At 38.4% G+C, this 20,867-nt stretch overlaps 2 long non-coding RNA genes across 3 annotated transcripts in view; one reads left to right on the top strand and one right to left on the bottom strand.

Moving 5' to 3' along the window:
- LOC116669013 overlaps positions 1-20,867 on the bottom strand; it is a 456,094-nt gene that overhangs the window by 13,617 nt on the left and 421,610 nt on the right. For both annotated transcript variants that reach the window (XR_004326383.1, XR_004326384.1), the window contains exon 14: positions 6,587-6,770. This is a non-coding gene — a long non-coding RNA (uncharacterized LOC116669013). The remainder of the gene's footprint in view (positions 1-6,586; positions 6,771-20,867) is intronic.
- Positions 717-19,396, top strand: LOC116669014. Its single transcript, XR_004326386.1, has 2 exons — positions 717-6,618; positions 10,980-19,396. It is a non-coding gene; the product is annotated as an uncharacterized LOC116669014 (long non-coding RNA).

The following is a 20,867-nucleotide window of genomic DNA, read 5'->3' as shown; positions in this document are numbered from 1 at the left end:
TGAAAACTGGGGGCCTGGAGGCGAGGTGTCCTTTTCCTTCTGACTCTTTTTCCTGCTCTCCCAGGGGCAGAGGCCCAGAGTTCCCTGAGGAAGGAGGGAGAGAGACCAAGAGGTCAGGCCGGTGTATGCGCGTGTGTGAATGTATGTGCTGGGGGTGGGGTGTGTGTGATATGAGTGTGTGTGTATGTGAATATATGGGTTGTGATGGGCTACATGTGCAGGGTGTGTGTAAGTGTGTAAGTGAGTGTGTGAACAGTGTGAGCACATATGTTGAGGGTGGGGTATGAATGTGATAATATGAGGTGTGTGTGTGAACACATGGGTTGGGGTGGGGGTGTGTGTGATATGAGTGTGTGTGAGTGTGTGTATGTGTGTGAATACCTATGTTGGGGTTGGGTATGTGCGACTGTGTGTGTGTGTGAATACATAGGTTGGGGTGGTGTGTGTGTGTGAACACATATGTTGGGGTGGGGTGTGTGATATATGAGAGTGTGTGTGTATGTGTGTGTGTGGCGTGGGAGGGGCCTATGGACAGAGTCCCCAGTGTCTCCCCTGTGAAGACTGGGCTCCAGCAGGGAGAGGGGAGGGGAGAGGAAGGGAGGGAAGAGGAGGATTGTGGAGGGGAAGGCTGGGGAGGGAAGGGGAGGGGGCCCCAGGACAGCAGGTTAGGGGTGCAGTGCTGGCGCTGCGCTGGGCGGGGGAGACCCAGGGCTGAACCTGGGCAGCCAGGGAGGCTGAACTTGGCCGCAGGGAGGAGGAGGACGAGGAGGAGGTGGAGGTGGAGGGGCGGGAGGGGGACAAGGTCACTGCCCTGCGTCCCTCGCTGTGGCTGTGGAAGGAGCCGGGCCTGCGGACCGCTGGCTCCGAGCGAGAACATTCCGGCCCGGTCTCCCCAGCCCGCTTCACCTTGTTGCTTCCCACTCAGGCCATTTTCGGTTGACGCTGCTTTTCTTTGTTCTGTTTTCTGCCAGTGCAGTGAACCCTGACATTATGGGTTTCTGTTGTAGTTCTAACCTCTAATACACCACCATTACATCTTATCTCGTCTTCTAAATGACTCTAAAATCCAATTATAAACCCCCCTCTCCTTCAAGAGCACACGACTTGCCACATTACTGAAAGTCTGGGCTGTTCTTTCGTTTTTCTAAATTAATAATAACTACCATTTTCCGTCTGCTCTTAGCGTGGGAGTCTTTTATATCACCCCACAGCTTTCCAAAATGTGTATTATGATTCTTTCTTGCATCTTTGCTGGGCTACAAAAGAGCTAAGGATGATTTTCCAGATATTCATAAAAGATCTGTCAGTTGGTTTTTAGTATCAAAACATTTGAAATCCTGCAATCCTTAAAAGAGAAAGCATTTTAAAATTTATCAGTTAAAATTTCACCAGTGCTTTGCCATGGTATAGTGAAATACAAGCCTGTCACTTGGAAAGTTTTAAAAGGTTACAATGGATTTTGTTTGTTAACATTTTTATGGATTGGAAACCCTTAGTCCTACTAAGGTTTCAAAAGTACGAGGAATTTTTTTTTTTTTCCAATCCAACACCCATTGTGAGTTTCTCGAAACTACAGGAGGGAAGTGACCATCTTAAAGACAGATTCAACTTTTGTTGATTACAGAATATTTTAGTAAAAGTGACCATGCCAAGAACATTTTCAGGAAAACGTTAGTGAGATTATCCTCAATGACTTTTTCTGACAGAGGGGGTAATTGTGGTTTGTAATAGAAAATTGCTTTTAAGGAAAATATGGTAAATTCAAATTAATATCAGAAAAAAAAACCCCAAAAGAAATCTTGTTTCATAATATAACACTTGTTTTACTGTTTTATAATCTCAGGCATGTAATTGAACTTTTCTTACTTGCAAATTCTTACTTTTAGTCTTGGGGACAAAGTGTATTTGACACTCCTAAGGCATCTGGTTATGCAGCAACTAAAAATGCCTGATGTGCAATTATTGAAAATACTTATATGGTGATCAGCCGCTATACATTTTACTTCACAAGCTTGGCCAATGTTCAGTGGAGCTTTTTCATGTAAATTCTGCACTTAAGAATCCTTTTTTATGCCCAGGCTTTAGCTGCTTAGGATAAATAAATTATAAAATGTTGGAAAGATTGGAAACGTTCTAAAGTGCATGTTGAATCTCAGTCGAACATTGAAATAATCACATCTCTAGTTAGGTATTTTGTATGTTTGTTGTGCCTGGAAGTTAAATCTTTGTCCCCTGAAATATTTAATACATGAAATGTTGGTTGTTCTTCTTTAATAAATTAACTCTAGTTAGGTGTTTTCAGAGAACAGAGTGAAACCAAGAGAGAAGATGAAGAGGGTGCAACTGATGAGGGACCACTTGGAATGTACAAGCTGAGACGAACCAGGAGGACGTATGTGGGGGTCACTAACCAGCAGCATCAAATGCATGTTGATGCTGCCCTGATCGCTATCCTGAGCGGGACTCGGGGGAAAACGGAGAGCAGGAAAAAGAAAATCATAGACTGACGTAAAACACACAAACATAGTTTTTCAGTCATAGTAATTAGGTATTACATATTGGGTAGTTATGCATATGCAAATATATGTTATGTATTGTATGTTTTTTAATTGTCTTGAACAAATAGACTCCACAGTCTTAATTTAATCACAATGAAAGCCTCTTTCTGCCCTTTAACATTTCAACAGTACAAGTGAAGTCTCCTTCCTTCTGTTTTTTCTCTCTTTTCAAATTTTCCAGTGAAAATAAAACAGACAAGATTATTTTTCCCTTGTATTTCTAAATTCTGAATATTATCTTGTAGTTTCTATGCAGATTAGACACTATTCATTTTGTTGGACAGAATCTAGTCCAACTCACCATTTCTTTAAAGTTTATATGTTTTAATGATTGACATTATTTACCTTGCTTAGAAATATATGTACTGAAACATTCTACTGATATGTTCTTTAAGGCTCTGATTTTTTTTTCACTCCTAATTTTTAATGAGTTTTCAACCATCTGGACAAAGCAGATTCAATTCAAACAACTGGAATATTTGGGTAGCCCTTGTAAAATTGCCTTTTTTAAATACAGAATGGGTTTCCTATCATGTGGAACTATTGTGTAGCAAACTGGAAAAGAAACATTCAAATTTATGACTGTATTATTTTGCATACTTCATGGGGCTTCATTTTTAAATTAAGATTTGGGGGACTTGGTGGCAGGTTAATACGTAGACTATGTGATCTCTAAGCTCTTTAAAATAATCTTTTATATCTGCTAAACAAATTGCAAGTGACTGATTTGTGACATTTGAAAAAGAAAATCTAGAAGATCAACATAGTGTCCTAATTTATAAGCCACCTCCAGTGGGTCTTTGAGGTTTTGTGTCGATTTGGAGACAGACCAGGTCTTGGACCACAGGAGCACCCTTTGGGGTGATGTAGCAGTAAATTACTCTGTAGGACCCCGGGGGGCCCAGAAGGGTTAAAGCAGCTCCCAGCAAAACGGAACACCTGGCCAGTAACTCAGGCCGGAGGACGGCCTGATTAAATCTGTCACAAGCATGTCTCAATTGTGATTTTCAAAGAGCAAGATGCAACAGTGCAGCCAGACTTTTCCCCTCTTCCTTTGCATCTCAGCTTCCAAGGGACTGAGCGCTGGTGCCCCTCCCTGCAGCTTTGCAGCACTGGGAGATTATGATGGTCTTAAAAATGAAAGCCTATAATTTAAAGTCATAATTCCACCTTTAAAATGGAGATTGAAATACAGTAATATAAAATACATAAGGCACCAGGATGTAGCAGATGTCTCCTCCCATTAGAGTTCTCTATTTACAAGGCGGACAGTAATATGAAGTCTATTTTCCAGAAGATTGTGTAGCCTCTCCATGTAAAACTGAGCAAGTGTTCTCCACTAGACCCAAATTTCTTTTAATGCTAACTAAATGAAATTTCCTGGCCCTAAAATAAGAGCAAATACAATAAAATTTAAAAGCCCAGAAAAGGAGGCTTCAGTTTTCTAAGATAGCGAATATTTCTTAGAAAACAAGATCGTGAAAAGTTGGATGAAAATGAATATACAGCCTGTATTTCCCTTACCGTGCCAATAGTTTACCAAAAACATAAAAAATGCTAAGTGTAGAAAAGGATTCCCGTGGTAGGTCCTTGACTTCAGAAACAAAGGAACTCAAGACATTTGGCCAACTCAAAACATCCCCTCCCCTGCCTTTTATAATCGTGTTTATGTCTATTTCTGTAACACTCCAGAGCTTTTCCATGATGCTGTGTACTGATTTGAAAGCACCGGTTTTAAATACTAAATAATGGTGAAATGAAATTTTCTGTGAATCAGTTTTCAGCCACGTGACCAAAAAAAAAATGTGGAAAATGATTCTGCTTTCACAGGGAAGGAAACATCATGGTGCTCTGAACTGGGGCAGGGGGAAATCCTTGCAGTGGTACCTATTGGAAATTACACTCAGAATAAGGATCTTTTCTCTTTTCCTTTGAGATAAAGTTCAAGGTAATATTTTTAAGTGAATAATTATTTACCATTTGGTTAAGTGCTGGCATGCATGACAGCAATCAGCTATTAGTACAAATGCCTTTTCTGCTTAGAATGGCTCATTAGTTTCTTTGTAGGCTGCACTGGCTTTAAGATTCAAACTCAAAATCTCCTCCGATTTTGCTGTTCCATTTCTGGCAGCTGGCCAGTGGCAGATATGCATAATATTTCACTGTTAGACCTTGCAAACATCATATCCTGCTGTGCTAAAGAAAACATTGTGTTTCTTACCACATGAAAATAATCCATCACTTTTCAATCAGCACACACACAAAAAGCTCTACCTGTTTTTCCCATCAGACTCAAGAAAAATTAATGGCCCCAATGTGAAAGGTGGACCCTGCATACATGATCCATTAAAGTAGAAACTAATCAAAATATATCTAGCATCTGATTTGCTAAGCAAGATGGAACAAAAGAGGTGCGATGAAAAAAATAGATCCTTCGAAGACCCATACAACCTTGTTGCAGCAGTGTTAACCTTATTTATTTTAAATGTGGGAAGACATAAATAAAAGATCATGAAGTGGGATCTGCTGAATTCAATCAATTCAAACAGATGCTCTGTATTTATCTGGAAGAAATGGCTAAAGACACCTACAGTGGACTGGAGGAAAGTTTTACATAAAATTTTCTTTTGAAAAAGTAAAGAAAAATACATTGTAAGTACCCCTCCAAGTGGGTCACTAAACAACATAGTAACGTTTTCTTTGGGAGTAAAAATACCAATGTTCATGCTTTTAAAAGTAATTGCATGCCTTTAGCAATGGTGATGCTAAAGCTAGTTTTGAGTGGGGCATGAAGACTTCTTTCTAGGGCAATAGAACTTTGACGACAATATTCTAATCAAAAAGATGGCAGCCATCTCAAAGGAGGGCCAATTTAAAAACTCCATTTTATAACTTTTTAACAGTTCTATTGGAGTTGTTTGGGGTGGCAAGACAAACATTTTGGGGTGGCAAATTTTGCTACCCTATAATCCTGCCTTTGAAATTCCTCCAAGAAACTTCACAGTCCAGAGCTGAACTGGTAAATCACTTTGTGTCTCATTGAGCCAGACTCTTAGTCCTGACAATAGGTCAGTTCAGATAAACTCATTTCAAGAGGCAGCGATGCAGGTGGGCTCACAAAGTTAGGCCTATAAAGTGCAAGCAATCAGGTATTTGATAAGACATATTTCTACGGACACAAAAGAAAAACAAAGGTTAATGGTTGGAGTAAATTAGAAACCCAGTGTCTGAGTCCTGCGAACGGCCAGTTAAGAATATTTCTGGGCGTCAGGTGGACTGAGGGCAGGTAGTGACAATCTGATGGATCTTCCTGGTTTACAGTTTGATTGTCTCCGATGATGTCACCAGGTGGCCAGGTAAACTTTCTGAATGACTTACACAGCAACAGACATGAGGCTTGTCTAAACTGGCTGTTGTGGTGATGTCTCTTAAGTTTACAGTAAGTTGTTTAGTTTTTGTTTGGAGGGCTTCAGGAAAAGGACAGCTTTAGTTCCCAATGATCCCAAGACAAAAGTGGGAGAAGAACTGGAAATGTTAGTTTGGAGAGCTGAAGCCAAATATTTGAAGAAACCCAGAGTAATTTAGCCTCCAGTCCAGTTTATAGGTGCAAAACCAAAACCTCAAAGACAATTAACAGAACTAGAACTTAATATCTGCAACTGTCTATAATAGGTTCCACTGAGACATTTTTTTCTAAAATCATCTCATTTTTATTAAAAATGGCTAAATTTTGCTCATTTGCTTGCAAAATAAGTCGTTTCAATACAACTGGCTTGATTATTTACATTATGCCCTGCAACAGTACAGTCTGACCTTATAGACACTTCTAGGTCTGCTTTGCTGGAATTTTTCATAAGGAACCTCCAGACTGAATGTTTAAATGCCTCTTGAAGCCAAGAAGCCAAGCCAAGAACTTACTATGAGACTTGCTTGTAATACCTATAGATTTGGGTGGACACCTGTCTATCTGAGGTCACCAAATATCCTGAGGTTCCTGCACCCGCCGGGAATTCATCTTCTTCACTCACCTGACAAGGCTGCTGGGAACCCTGTAAGCAAGGTACCAGGGTGTTCTTCCAAGGGGCTTTATGGCTCCATAATTTCAATTTTTGTTCCTCAAAGCTGTCTGGTCATATCTGATTTGATGCACATCCTCAAATATGAAATTCTAGTCAAAGCCTTGGTAATATAAGTGATATTTCCAAATGTGTCCTGTTACAAAGAGAACAGATTCTTAGTGAACTTACGTAAAAGGATATTGCCCTGAAAATAAGAATACTCTCTAAGAGTTTCCAAATTCTGGAGGGATCAGGCAGGGAGAAATGGTAACTGTTTCACTTCTGCTTACAAAGGCATAATCTTCCAAATGACTGTAAATCATAGTTAGCTTAAGATAAAAGGTTTCCTTACACCAATAACACAAAGATTAAAAAGCCAGTAATATTTCACACAAAATGTTGTAAGAATTGTAATTATATTCATCAGTTCATTCCATTCTATGTAATTAATTCTTGTTGATCTTGATCTTTTGTTAGCAATTTTATGAAGCCATCAAGTTTTCCATTAGAGTTCTGTAATTTCTTATTCAGTGGTGTGATCTGGAAGTTATCAGAAACCTTTATTTGTCAAAAAATTCTTCCTATGAATGGTCTTGATGATGAAGCATTTTTGTAAAAGCTTCAGAGCAAAACAATAACTGTCTATAAATGACAAAAGACTTAAAATGGCATGGTTTAATATCTGATTCATTAAAATGCAATTGATAAATTTCACGACTTCTGTGACACATAAAATTTTAGGATAACTCAAATTATAACTGATCATATTTTGCCAGGAAGCATCAGCTTTTTAGGAATTTTATATAATTTTTAGAACACTTATAGTAATAACATTTATCCATGCAAATATCATCACTTCTTTAACGATGTTTCCCATATAAAATAACATGCCAAGAAAGCCTCATTAGTTTAAAATCTCTCTTTGAGATGTTTTTATGGGCGTCTCTGAAAAATCTCAAAGTTGGCTACAGGTTAAAAGGACTTCATCTAAAATTTGATTTGGGGAAGTTTGTCAGAGATGTTGAAAGATTTCAAAACATTTGGCCAAACAGGACCACAGATCATTGTGAAACAATACTTAGTTAACCACTTAATCAGGGACAATAGAAGATTTCAAAAGCAAAGAAAGTTAACAACAGATTACTTAGGTAGGATCTGTTATAAAAAGCAGATCAATATAGTCCAAGAAAAGTTTATTCTCTTAACAGAGAGAGAAAACCAAATTACCAAATTCTAGCTTTGCACCAGCTTACTTTTGATGTTAAAATATATTTACTCAATTAAGTTCAATTTAATCTTAGCTGGTCTCGACCGCACAAACCTCTTTTCTCAGGGGCCCTTTCCCACAAAATTTCTATAGCTTCCTTTTTGTATATTTAGATTTTGTCCTATGTTTAAGCTCTCTTTAGGAAAAAATTTCTTTCTTTTTCCTTAAGAAAATGCCTTTTCATTCCGTGTTCCTTTATGAATCAGACATAATAATATAAAGCTCACTAATTTATAAATAACAGTTGGAATAAGTTTTTTTTTTTTTTTTTTTTGCTCGGGTGGTTACAGTCTTTTTAGTATTCATGAGGGGAGCTTTAAGATTTGCATTTGCCTTTGACAAGTAGTTTTTAAGGAGGCTGTGAATTAGATTTTGGGTTAGGGAGCCTTTCTAGCAGTTTGTATTTTTAAAAGGCCTCTTGTCCTCTTTTTTTTTTTTTCCCCCTTTTGGTTTCAGGTTCTATCAGTTGAATTCACTGGGCTCAGCTTCAGGTGACTGAGGACTGTGCTTACATTTCTGACTTCCTAGAGATCTGCAAGCTAAAGACAATTGCTTCTGTTAGGCCTTGAATATTGGCTTCCAGCTTTTGCCTCACCCTGTGCGGGCTCTGGCAACCTTACTGGCTCCCTTTAGCGTGTTCAATTAACGTTTCCTAAAGTGTGGATTCACATGCCCTGTTTTACAACACCAGGTGAGGGAAAACAATCCCAAATGAGACACGGTGTCCATCTCCACAACACGTTCAGGCAAGAGATGTAGCCACTTTACGCAAAGACTGTTCACCAATTTTCCTACAAACCTTCACCTCAATTCCATCAACTCTTATACCTTTAATGGTAGTCTCCACTAGGATCCCATTAACGAGAACTGCTCGTACAACACTGGACAGGGAAGCCTTCACGGCCAGACTTAACATCCATTCCCATAGCACATTCGGGCAACGTTGGCATAAGCTCTTCACATAACATCCTCTCAAACCTTCCAAACGCTGTAATCATATTGACCTTTGTACTTTTATGTTTTTTGAATCTAATTGTAGCCCACGTCAGGGTTCCACCAATGGGTTTTGGTACCATAGCTCATGGGGTTCTCACATTAAGGAATCTCAGAAACTTTTCTCCACCCGCTAGCCATTTAACCCATTCCTGTGTAAAAGATGTTGGGTTCCCAGCCAGGGATGGAGCTAAGGGACCCAGGCCCTTTTGCCAATTGGGCAGAAAATCTGCATTTCTATCAAGGGTCCAGAGCATCCTCATGCTGGTTTGGAGATTACACTGGTGTAGCAAGGATTGGAGAAGTCTGTCAAATTCTTAGACTGGATCTCAAGGTCCTTGGAAGTCTAGTCATTTTTTCCACTGGCCTGGATGAACACTGTAATCTAGTTTATATAATATATTGCTCACTACTGAATATTCTTTGAGTTTTTTGTTTTTTATTTTACTTTAGTCTCTTTATTCATTCCCTCTGCCTCTCTTTGCTTCTTTGCAAGTAAATGCCTACATTTTTTTTTTTCAATAACGAACTTAAATCTCCACTTCTCCATGAAGACTTTCCTGTGATCAAATGTAGAATGACAGTTCTTTCCTCTGATCACCTCTGTAACTCCTCAGGAACTTACCAAGTCTTTGTAAAAAACTGTTTATTGAACAGAAGAACAAAACAAATGCCTGAGTAAATAACATAACAGCAGAGAATGAGGTACATTCAGTTATAGAAGGAAAGAGCAATGAAATTCCTGTGGAAAAATCTCAGAATTAACAAAGGATTTTTGTCCTTTTCTTTTACTACATCGAATTATGAAAATACTTCTGGGCCAATTGCAGAAAATAAAGTTTGGAATTTAATATAAACTAAAGTTTGGATTGTCACAGGTCAAAGGTCATCAAATTTTTTCTTGAAGTTCCAAATAGGAAATATTTTAGATTTTGTGATCTCTATGTCAACTACTCAGTTCTGCCATTAGCAGGAAAGTAGGCACTGGCAACATATAAGCCAATGGATATGGCAGTGTTCAATAATACTTTATTTATAAAAAAGGCACCAGCCAAGTTTGGCTTGCTTATAGTAGTTTTCCAATCCCCATTATAGATGCTGCCCAAATATTATATTCTAAACCAAGAAAGAGAAGGACTTATTTAATCCACAATTCTTAATTATAGCTCAAATAACTCTATAACGGGAAGCAAACCTGAGGAATTGTATCAGGGCAGTGAGGAGATGCACCGGGAAAAGCAAGGAATCTACTTGACTTTTTTTCCAATAAAATCACTTTTTATGGACAACCGTCTAAATCACGTGTCACTTATCTCAAACTCAATTTTCAAACTTCTACTACCTTACTACGCAAAGGTGTGGTGCAAGGATCGCGTCATGGGCCATACTCTGGAGCTTATTAGAAAAACACACCTTGCTCTCACAGAATCAGGATCTGCATTTCAACAAGATCCTCAGATAACTCTTACACATTTTACAGGTTGAGATCTCAAAACCAGGTCTACAGCTCCTCTGTATCAGGATCATATGGGAGCTGGTAAAAATGTCAACTTTTGAATCAATCTCAGACCTACTTAGTCAGTGTCACTGGCATGAGGCTTCGGTTTATTTATTTATTTTTTGAAACTTACTGAGGTTTTAGAAACAGAGAGCTACACTGAACTCTAAAACTAACCATCAGGAACATGAACCACCGCATTGTCACCAGTTGTTCCCAGTCTATCTTTTCTATCATGACTCCCTCGCCTTATTTTTTGCCAGCTGTACTTGTTTTGTTAATCCCTCTCCAGTTTTTTTTTTCCAGCTCCGAGTTTGTTTTATCTAACATACGCCTACAATTTACCTTCTGTTATTTTTCGGTCAGCATTAGTATATATCAGTAAAATGATATGATGACTATTTTATAATCTTAGTAGACGATAAGAAGATGATCCCTCTTGTGGGGAATCATTGCACACGTTTAGGAGAAGCTTTTGCTAAGTCACTTGAGTGCAGAAGGTTGCAAAGGCAAGCTCAAATAATAACACGGGGTCTCAAATGTTTTCTAAGGATGGAGAGACATATTAACTGCATGGACTTCTGGTTTTGTCTGTGAATATACAGGTCTGCGGTGGAGGTGAATTGCTCTGTAAAACAAAGGAGACAGAAGCAGCCAGCCTTGTTTGGAAGAAAAGGAGAAAAAAAATCTCAGTTGCAGTAAGGGAGACAGCACTTTAGAGGAAGACAAGTGCCACGTGATAGGAAGTGTGTGACACAAAGAACCTTATCTGACTCTCTCCGACAGCATCAGCTAAGTCTCCACTGCTTACTCTGATTTCTTTCTCTTACTGGGTTTTAGTTAGGGGTAGGGAGCAGGAGGGGAGGAGAACCAGAAGGGGATGCCAAAAGGTGAGTCATGGTGGATGTGGAGGTTGAAATGGCAAGAGAATGAGAGGTCAGCTGACTTAAGGTTACATCAGTATCTGATGAGAAGATTAGGGCTTCACTAGACTTCTCATCAATTTGCACATTTAATATTTTCATTCTATCCTTTTAAGACAGGGTTTTCAAGTCTGGCTCGCTTTTCTTTCTTTCTTCCTTCCTTCCTTCCTTCCTTCCTTCCTTCTTTTCTTTCTCTTTTCTCTTTCTCCTTCTTTCTTTCATCACCGAGATAATTTTAAACTACTGTTCTGATAGTTTTTATTGTGTAATAAGCACTCAATACCTGTATTGAGTTCTTAACAAAGAGAGAATAACATTAAACTAATCAATCATTTTAGAGAAATGCATCTAAATTATTATAATCTACTTAGCTCCTGATTATTAAAGAGCATTCATGACTAATGTAAATTTAGTACTAATATATTATAAATACATGTGCATCTGATTTGACAGTTATATGAATCTACACTATGTTTCAGTCTACATATCAGTCTGCATTATGTTTAAGTAGACTTTATCCCCCAAGTTGATACATTTCTCAAAAACCATCTTTTTTCCAAAACCATTTTATTATAAACCAATTTTTTAGGGCTTGGGGTATTTTGAAAGAAAATAATGTATTAAAATTACAGGTATATCTTAAATGAATATTCTTGAATTGCTCCCCAATACCTTAGCATTGTAACGGCTACAGAAAAATTGGAAGAAAGATTAGATGAAGTTGAGAAGGTGAAAGTAAACTATGTGAAGAAGGGATCCATTGGTAATAAAGGATTCATTAACGGATTGACTCACTGAATCCGTCTAGGACTGACTCTGCTACACTAAGGCACTGGGCAGAGGATGATAGGTAAGGTATTATAGTTGGAGTCTCCAGAAAAATCTCTCTTCATGGGCTCTTTGAAAATTGGAGAAACAATTAGAAAAAGAATCTAAGTCCTTAATTTATTATGAGTAGTTATTCAAAAGAACCTAAACAGTGAGAGTTTACCACAAGTATATTTATGCAGCTGTATTTCTATTACTTTGGTTGTTTATTAAAAACAAGTCTCAGTATATTTAATGTGTTTATATATGCATAGAAACATTGGTTTCTTTGAGCCCATCTCTTTACATAAGAATAGAAGGCTTTAATGGGAAATATATATATTATATATCTCTCTTTATATATTCATCAGAGATTAATACATTATATTGTGACTCAGAAAAAAAACCATTTCAATAAGTAGTCCTATTAGCATAGACAATATGCTCAAAACATTTCAGCTAAGTTATTTTTTAATTAATTATATTTATTATAGCTCTACTGAGGTATAATTGATGACATTCAACAAGCTGTATTTGCTAGTGCAAATAAACTTCTATAAATATTTTTATATGTCTTTATATGGACATGCTTTCGTTTCCCAGGTTAATGCCTAGGAGTAGAATGCTGGATGTATGGGAGTTGTATGTTTAATTTCTTAAGAGCATACAGACTGTTTTCCAAAAAGGTACCATTTTACATTGTTAAAATGCAACATCACACCAGCAGGGTATGAGGGTTTCAGTTTCTTCGCATCCTCAACAGCACTTCATAAGGTCAGCATTTTTCATGTGAGTCATTCTAATAAGTGCGTAGCCATATTTCAGTGGAACTGCAGGTAAGTGATCTTAAAGACTTCCTAGCTAGGGATATAGGAAGGTAACAGCATTCATTTAGTTTTCTTTTTCTTTCTGCCCTGTCCTAGATATTTCAAGTAGAGCATCTATTTAAAAATCTTTCTCTCTGCCCTACCATGGTCAAAAAAGTTCACTCCCCTTTCCCTCTTTGACTCTTGGAGACAACTGTGTGCCCTTAAAGGAACTACAACAAGAATTAGAAGTGCCCTGGAGGCAAGGTAAAATGTGGCTCATGTAATCCATCATATCTGCTTCACTGAACTGTAATGACCCTGTGTACAGAAAACATCTTCAGTGAGGCAGACCTGTTTCCATGAAGTCCTTAACATTTGGGGGGATAGAAAGCCATTTCATACCCATTCTTCTCTTCTTGGGCATACAGTGACTTGCAATGGTGTACAGTTATAGTAGCATATCAAAATATAAGGATAAGTAGATCAGAAAGTCACCTAAGTTGAATTATTAATAATTCAAACTAAGGAACAGGATCACTTGCATAATACCCAGCATCATAATAGCCATTTGCAAATAGTGAATAGTGGCAACTTCCCTGGGTTTCATCAAGATGTATTCCCTGCAAGTCAAGTCAAGTAAGTGACTTGGAGACAGATGTATGACTTTGAGGAATGATTTCCAAGGGACACAAAGGAAAATAACTTATTTGTGTCTGTAGTAAGGAAAGTAGCTATAATGTTGGAAAGACTCACCAAATAATAATGGTGGCCAATGAAATGATTACATATGCCAAGCACATGCAGCTTTCTAGGGGAAGTCACTGCATAATCCAGTTTTCTGGTTTCTGTTTTCATTGAAGTTCAGATACAGACCTAGGATTTTATTCAGCTACTGAGGAGATGAGATGAAGCCTTTAAGATACATGAGTTTCTTTGTGCCTGTTTCCCGTAAGTCATTCCAAACTACTCCCATACAACTTAAAGGAGAAATTGGGAAAACCTCTGGTTAACCTCCCCCTTCAGAAAAGTATTCCTGAATTAGATGTGATAAAGTGGACATGATGACCTCTAAGAGTCTAATCTACATTGAAGAGTCTAATCCACATCAAAGAGTCTAATCTTGACCAAGATGATGCTTGTGAAGGGAGTGATGATGAGGACGCCAAAGTTAAAGATGGTGATGCTAACAGTAACCTTACTAAAGATAATGGTAGCTAGGACTTTCAGGGAGCCTGCTCTGGGCCAGCGCTCAGCTAAGTGCTTTGCATGCATTGTCCCATTTGATCTTTGCAAAACCCCGTCAGGTTGGTACTATTATTATCACCCCTTTACAAGGAAGTTTAGTGAAATAAATGACATAGACTGAATACCACTCTGTGAGTGCTCCCCAACTAGTCTTGTCTCTCTGTTACTACAAAAAAAAAAAAAATGGGACTTAGCTCTAATAATTGTTATTAGCAGAAAAATTGGAGGCCAGACAGTGTACAGTTGGGTTGGAGGAAGAACCTGAGAGCCCTCCACCTGGACAGCAATCAGTAAATGGATGGAGGTATCAGAAAAAAGGGAGAAAGCTCCTGGAGCAGCAGATCATTGTGCGGCAGCTCAGCATGTTTATTAATCATTGTGCACAATTAAAATGCCATTTCATCCCTCTAATTAAAACAAGTAGCTCCCCGAGGCTAGCACCTGAACTAATGAAGCCTGGTTGCCTCAGGATCTTACTCAGGGAAGGGAATTAAACAACGGAGGAAGCAGTATGTTTACCAAGTTACCCAGACAACGTCAGACTGTGTATGACATCATGAGGGAGGGAACCAGTTGAGCCTGCGATTTTAAAGAGCCAGGGATGCTTCTGTTCCTGAGCAAAGGCTGGGTTTAAATATTGAAATTATTCTAGTTTTTGAATTGGTCAGGTTCTGTCTTTTGTCATCTTGTCTACTTAACAATTACTTCTGAATCATCTTCCTTCTTGGTGTGTGAATGGGCATCTTGACGTCCAGAGGAAGGAGATCCAGGGACTGTATTTTGGCATCTAAGTATTTGGTGGGGGGTGGGGGCTGCAGGGATTTCTGAAATTGGCTGATTCCGCAAATAAAAGGGAATGTAGACAGATTGTGGAGTCACAAGCTAAAACAGTGGAATGATGAATAGACCAGATGAAGGAAAACCAAAGTTTTAGTCCAAGTATTGGTCACCTCAACTAAATGACCCTGAGCGAGGCTTTTAGTTTCTCTATTGCACAATGAGAGGACTGGACTAGGTCATCATCAGATGTTTTTCCAGCTCTGAAATTCTATGGCTGTGGGAGAATTTGCGATTAACAAAGCCTCTCAAAGAGCTGTCATCGTGTCCTAAGGTTCTTACAAATTTGGCTGCATCAAGCCTTGCTTATTCTTTCTTTCTAATTCCTGTTTAATTTACCACATAGCTTTTCTGTCTGGGCATCGTACCTTGCGTATAGCAATTGTTCAGTTCAATATCTGTAGGAGAAACAAATTAGGTTAAATCCACAGATCTCAGTAACTCGGTGATTTCAGTGCTCTGTTCCTAAATAATTGGTACTACAAAGAGCCATCTTCCATCGGGTTCTGTATTACTCTTCTGGGGAATGGCAATTCTGAGGAATATGAGAATTGCTTTCATCCCATCCAGTCTGCCAACTCAGTTTCCTACAATTCTGTTCTTGAAATGTCTGGTCCGTGTAGCCTCCATTTGCACTAGGCAAAAAGTCGGGGCTCACTCTTCCTTTGCTTTACTCATTACTCTCTTGGTCCTAATGATTCCCTGGTGTCCCGGAAAAAATATCTATGCCTAGAAGTTTGAAGAGCATGAAAGTATTTGCTCTTAAGCTAGGTTTTTTTTTTTTTTTTTAAATGGGTCACAGAGTTCTGTGAGACTCTGATCGATCTTACGGAACCGCTCATCAGAAAAATGCCAAAAAAAAAAAAATTTGCAAAGAACAACAGTATGAGAGGTTCACAGACTTCCTAAAATGTATCTATGGAGCTCATATTAAGTTAAAAATCCTGTTTTAAAGAATCTCATAGGAGTTTTCAATAGTTCTTTAGGAGGCCTGTGCCTAGCTACCTCTCTTGCTTCGCTCCAGAAACCAAAGATAGCCATCTAACATACGAGTTGGAACCAGAAATGCCAAAGCTTGCCAATGATGAGTCTTTTTTTTTTTTTTTCTTGCACAGTGTGGCTGGCAGGCTCCAGAAGGAGATATTGTGATGTCAGTTATGACCTCTCTTGTTTTTTTTATTTGCAACTAGGCAGCTGGCATCCATGTTTTTATTTTAAACAAATGAAAAAGACACCAATGATGTGGCAGTAGCCATACTAGTAGAAAACAAGTCATTTATAGAAAAATATTAAGGCTTCTATTTTTTCATACTATGTATCCTGTTCTTAGGGCCAGAAGGAAATTGGTAACTGGAAATTGCATGGAAATTGCAAACTCTGGTGTTAGGATCTAAGAATCTAGCAGTTTAATCTTACTGATTTGGGGCAATTATTCATATGCTGAACCTAAATTTTTCTTTCAAAACAAATTCAGTGGCCCTTGTACGTCACAGTAGGAAATATAACTTGGTCAATAAGATATCCAGAAACTAGCAGAAATCAGCCAATAACTCAGATTAAGTGGCATGATAATTACGTTTCCTAAGCATTTTTTGGTATTAAAACAAGTTAATCAACCATAAAACACAAACTCATCAGAATCCAAGGTCTTATTCAATTAACTTCTGGCCTCAAACACTTAAGTGAGTTCTTTCTTTCTTTCTTTCTTTCAAATCGTTATGTCATATTTTGCCAAGACAGAAAGGATTTCTGGGGTGGGAAATTCCAAAGATGGAATAAGAGCCAAGTCTTTTAAACTATATCATTTTACCCATAATTATTATTTTTAGTAAAAAAATGAAAACAAAAGCTTCTTCTTGCCCAGAAGGGAGATAAAATCTTGAACTTACAAGTTGAAGCAGAGGGACTGAAGTTGTACAGATTTTTGTTTGAAGTGACCCTTATATTCTTATATCATATTTACTCTAAAACATTGGATAAACTAGAAACTTGGGAGGCAAAATAACTATTAATATAATACCACCAACACATGATTTTGTGCCTATAAGCTTTGTTTTAAATTGATTTACAACTTCTTAACATCTTTTCTTGATAGTAAGGTCAGAGTTTCATAGTCAAATGAGGCAGGTGTAAACCTTTACTAGTCCCCAAATCATAGCTATAGCTTTAGCTTTCCTGAATGTGAGCCTTTGGAAAGGAAGTTTGAGCTTTTTATGTTGCCAAAGTATTGTGGTAGAGTTAAAAGAGAGGAAGAGATCTTTTTATTTTCTTGGTCAGATAAAACAGGTTAAAATCCCATATGCCACATATTTAGCTATGTGACACTGGGTAAGTTATTTAATCTATGTGAGTCACAGTTTCTAGCTGTATTTGAGAGAAAAATACTTCTTCCATGAGGTTCGTGGTAGGCACACTCACAAAAAATCAGTTTCGCCACTATTCCTTGGATCATCAAGCCATTTGGAGTATCACTGTAACTTCAAATGGTAGTAGAAAAGATGGAGTAGGAAATAATTATTACTAGGAGATCGGGAAAGACAGTGGGTCAAAATTTTGGTAGGTAACCTGAGGGTAAAGATGTAAGTAATTGGGTTTCAGAGGTGAGAATGGACCACTGGTCAAGATAATCCAGTCTATGTTCACAGTTGGCAAAGGGAAATCCAGGGGACTGAGTATGGTCAGTGAAGTATCAGAGCATAATCTGGCCAACCAGGGAAGGGATAAAGAAGTCAAATATTTATTTGCTCCTTTGCTCAAAACTATATACTGAGAACTTGCACTGTTCTGGTACTGGAGTAGTTCACTGTCTAGCCAGGGAGACAGACAACATACACACCATAATTATAATGCACTATGATAAGTGCCAGTGCTATTTACAAAGTCCTTTGGGAATAAAGAAAGTAGAAAACTTAACATTGGAGGAGTTGAGAAATCTTCTTGGTCCACTAAATGTTTGCAGGATGAGAAAGGAACATTTGAGCGAGGTGTTGAAGGATGAGTGGAAGTTTGTCAAGGTGAAGCCGCAAGATAAGAACATTCTACTTTGAGGGAAATGGATCTATCTTGAAATCATGAACGTCTGATGTATAAAGAGAATAATACAAAATTCAATGGCGTCAAGGAGGTTGGGTAGGAAAATGGAACCAGGCTGGGAAGTCTTCAAATGCTGATTCTGCTTTTATTGTATAAGCAAATGGAGCGCTATCAGAGATTTGCTTAAGTGCTGAATGACATGACAATTTTGTTTTTTAAGGGAAATAATTCTAATAGCAGACTGAGGATGGACTAGAGAACAGTAGTCAAGCCACAGAAATATCAGGAAGTTCACTGATTTAACAAATACTTTACTACGTTTTTGAGGGGTAGAGAATGGTCATATTAAGCATTTACATCTATAAATACCTTGAATTTTATTGCTTTTACAGTTTACAGAATATTCTTATGTCCAGCATTTCATTTATTCTCTAAAGAGCTCTGTGAAGCAGATATTATTAGTAAGATTATTCACATTTCATGGATGAAGAAAGTGAAACTGAGAAAATGAACGATTGTTTATCCATCTTCCAGTTACTAAGTGGAAATGATTTGTTTAACTCAGGTATTTGATCACCAAGATTAATTTTTTCTTTTTCCTAACATACAGATAGACATTCAGTAGTCAACTGCATTTTCAGCTGAGCATGGAAATTATGCTGTTGCAAAAACAGCTGCATTAATTCACTTTTCTGAATCAACACACTTGGGTAGTTCTCTCCCACCGTAACTCTGGACTTAGCCATATGTCTTCTTTTGGCTAATGGAACAACGCAAACATCAAACTGGAGACCTGAAAAGTGTTTGTGGAATGGGGCTTTCCCTCTTTTGCTGCTCTTTGGAAGCCTGAAGCTGCCATGTGGAGAATCCTTGGCTTGCCTTCTGCATAAGAGACTTGTGCCCAAATCATCTCTGTTGCCCCAGCTGACTTCAAGACAACCACAAGACATACGAATAAGGCCACTGTAGGTTTTCCAGCCCCAGCTGAGCCAACCCAGCCCAGAAGAATCACCTAGGTGACTCACAGACTTTGTTTACTGCTTTAAGGCACTAACTTTTGGAGTTATTATGCAGCAATGCTAATCAATAGTCTAGTACAAGTTATTTCTACAAAGACTCTTTGACATCTATAGATATTCTGGCAAAGCCACAAAATGATATAGTTATTTCTATCAGTTAGAGCAATGATTTTCTTACTTTATCCTGTGAAGTTTACCTGATCAACTTGTTTGGAAAAAACTCAGACTTGGGATTACCCCAGACCTACTAAATTAATCTTTCTGTGGCAAAAGCCTGGAAGGCTGCATCTTTAACAAGCTACCCTGTGATTCTTATTTTCATTAAAATTTGAACTAATCTAGCATATTATTTTCTTTGTATTGTCAAATATTCTCACATGAATATTTAGTTTGATAAGTTACTGGAAATTAACTTTTAAACCACTAGAAAATAACAGGAATCTCTGAATTTTTTTTCCTTTTTTTTTTTACAGAGTCATTCTCTATAGTCTCAATGGACTTATTGTATAAGAAGAAACGAAACAAATAATATAGACAGTGACTGAACAGCAAATGTTACTAAAAACTGCCAACATGTATTAAGTTCAATATTCACTTTCATACTGAGGTTAAACTTCTAGTAGAAAAGAGAAAAGAAGAGGGGAAGAAATGAAGGGGGAAATGGTAGTTATGAATGCTCTGCAAGAGAGGAAGGGGAAACTTAATCACTGGGGTGTGTACAGTCTCCCAAAATAGAGTTCAGACAGAGAGGACTAGAGGGGAGAGGGGGTCAACAAGAAAAATAAGATTGACTTGCTAAGACTTGACCCCAACATAATTTAAGATTAATACCCACTGTAGCTGTCTCAAGTCTCTTCTGTGGAGTTTTACAGCACCATAGGACAGCAAGGTTCACGAAGCATAAAAGAACACGACAATGCCTGCTAAAGTGCTGGCGTCTACCAACCAAAGGAAAGGGGAGCTTAGAGCCAACTCCCAGTGAATGAGGGGGTCCGGTTACACTATGAGCTCAATTAACAAACTCGTTATTATACACAAGGACGTTCATTCTTCTGAGTGAGGGGAATGATTACAACTTGAATGGGAAAGCCACAAACCACTAATCAGGGTATCTCAGGTTTGACCTATTCAAGTATATTCCAAATTACCCAATTAGCTAGATTGCCGATACGTTCCTTGTCACAGTTATATTGGCACTGATGATACCATAATCAGTTGTGTTAATCAGCCTTTGAAAACAAAAATGATGGGCTACTATACTCATAACAAGGACTGAGAAATTAGAGCCACCATGTCACCGCTGTTGGGTCACTCAGCGTTCTGCTCTGGCAACTGCTCTCGGAAGACTGTGTGACTTTCATTTTGTTTGCTTCTGTATTACCTGCCCCCCGACCCCCATCCTCAGCCTATGCTCCTGTTCCCTAATCTTCCAGCCTCCCTTGAAGGGCACCATCGCTACCTAGGTGACTCTTACAGCCCTTTTCCTGGTCCTGAATCCACTGGCCTTCTTGAGCCATACCTTGATGGCCTGGATTCTTCGTACTGCTGTTGCTACGCACCAGCTCGGGCTGGGTCTGTTCCTAACTGCAGAGGTCGGAGAACGCGAGACCCTCCCCACCCCAGGCTTTTCTGATGATGACAGAGTGCTTGTATATTTCTTGGGCGCCATAGCTGTTTGAGGGCAGGGACTGCTCACTGCTGTGGCTCCAGAATACACGCCTGTCACATAGTATATGGTTACAAATGTGTGATAAGTAAGTCAGTAAGTAAATGGAAAAAATTTTTATACCAGTCATAACACTATTCCAACAGAGGTAGGA

The sequence above is a fragment of the Camelus ferus genome, chromosome 15 (assembly GCF_009834535.1).
Source record: "Camelus ferus isolate YT-003-E chromosome 15, BCGSAC_Cfer_1.0, whole genome shotgun sequence".
NCBI lineage: Eukaryota > Metazoa > Chordata > Mammalia > Artiodactyla > Camelidae > Camelus > Camelus ferus.
Note: the sequence above shows the minus strand (reverse complement) of the source record. Positions and strands in the feature narration are given on the sequence as shown.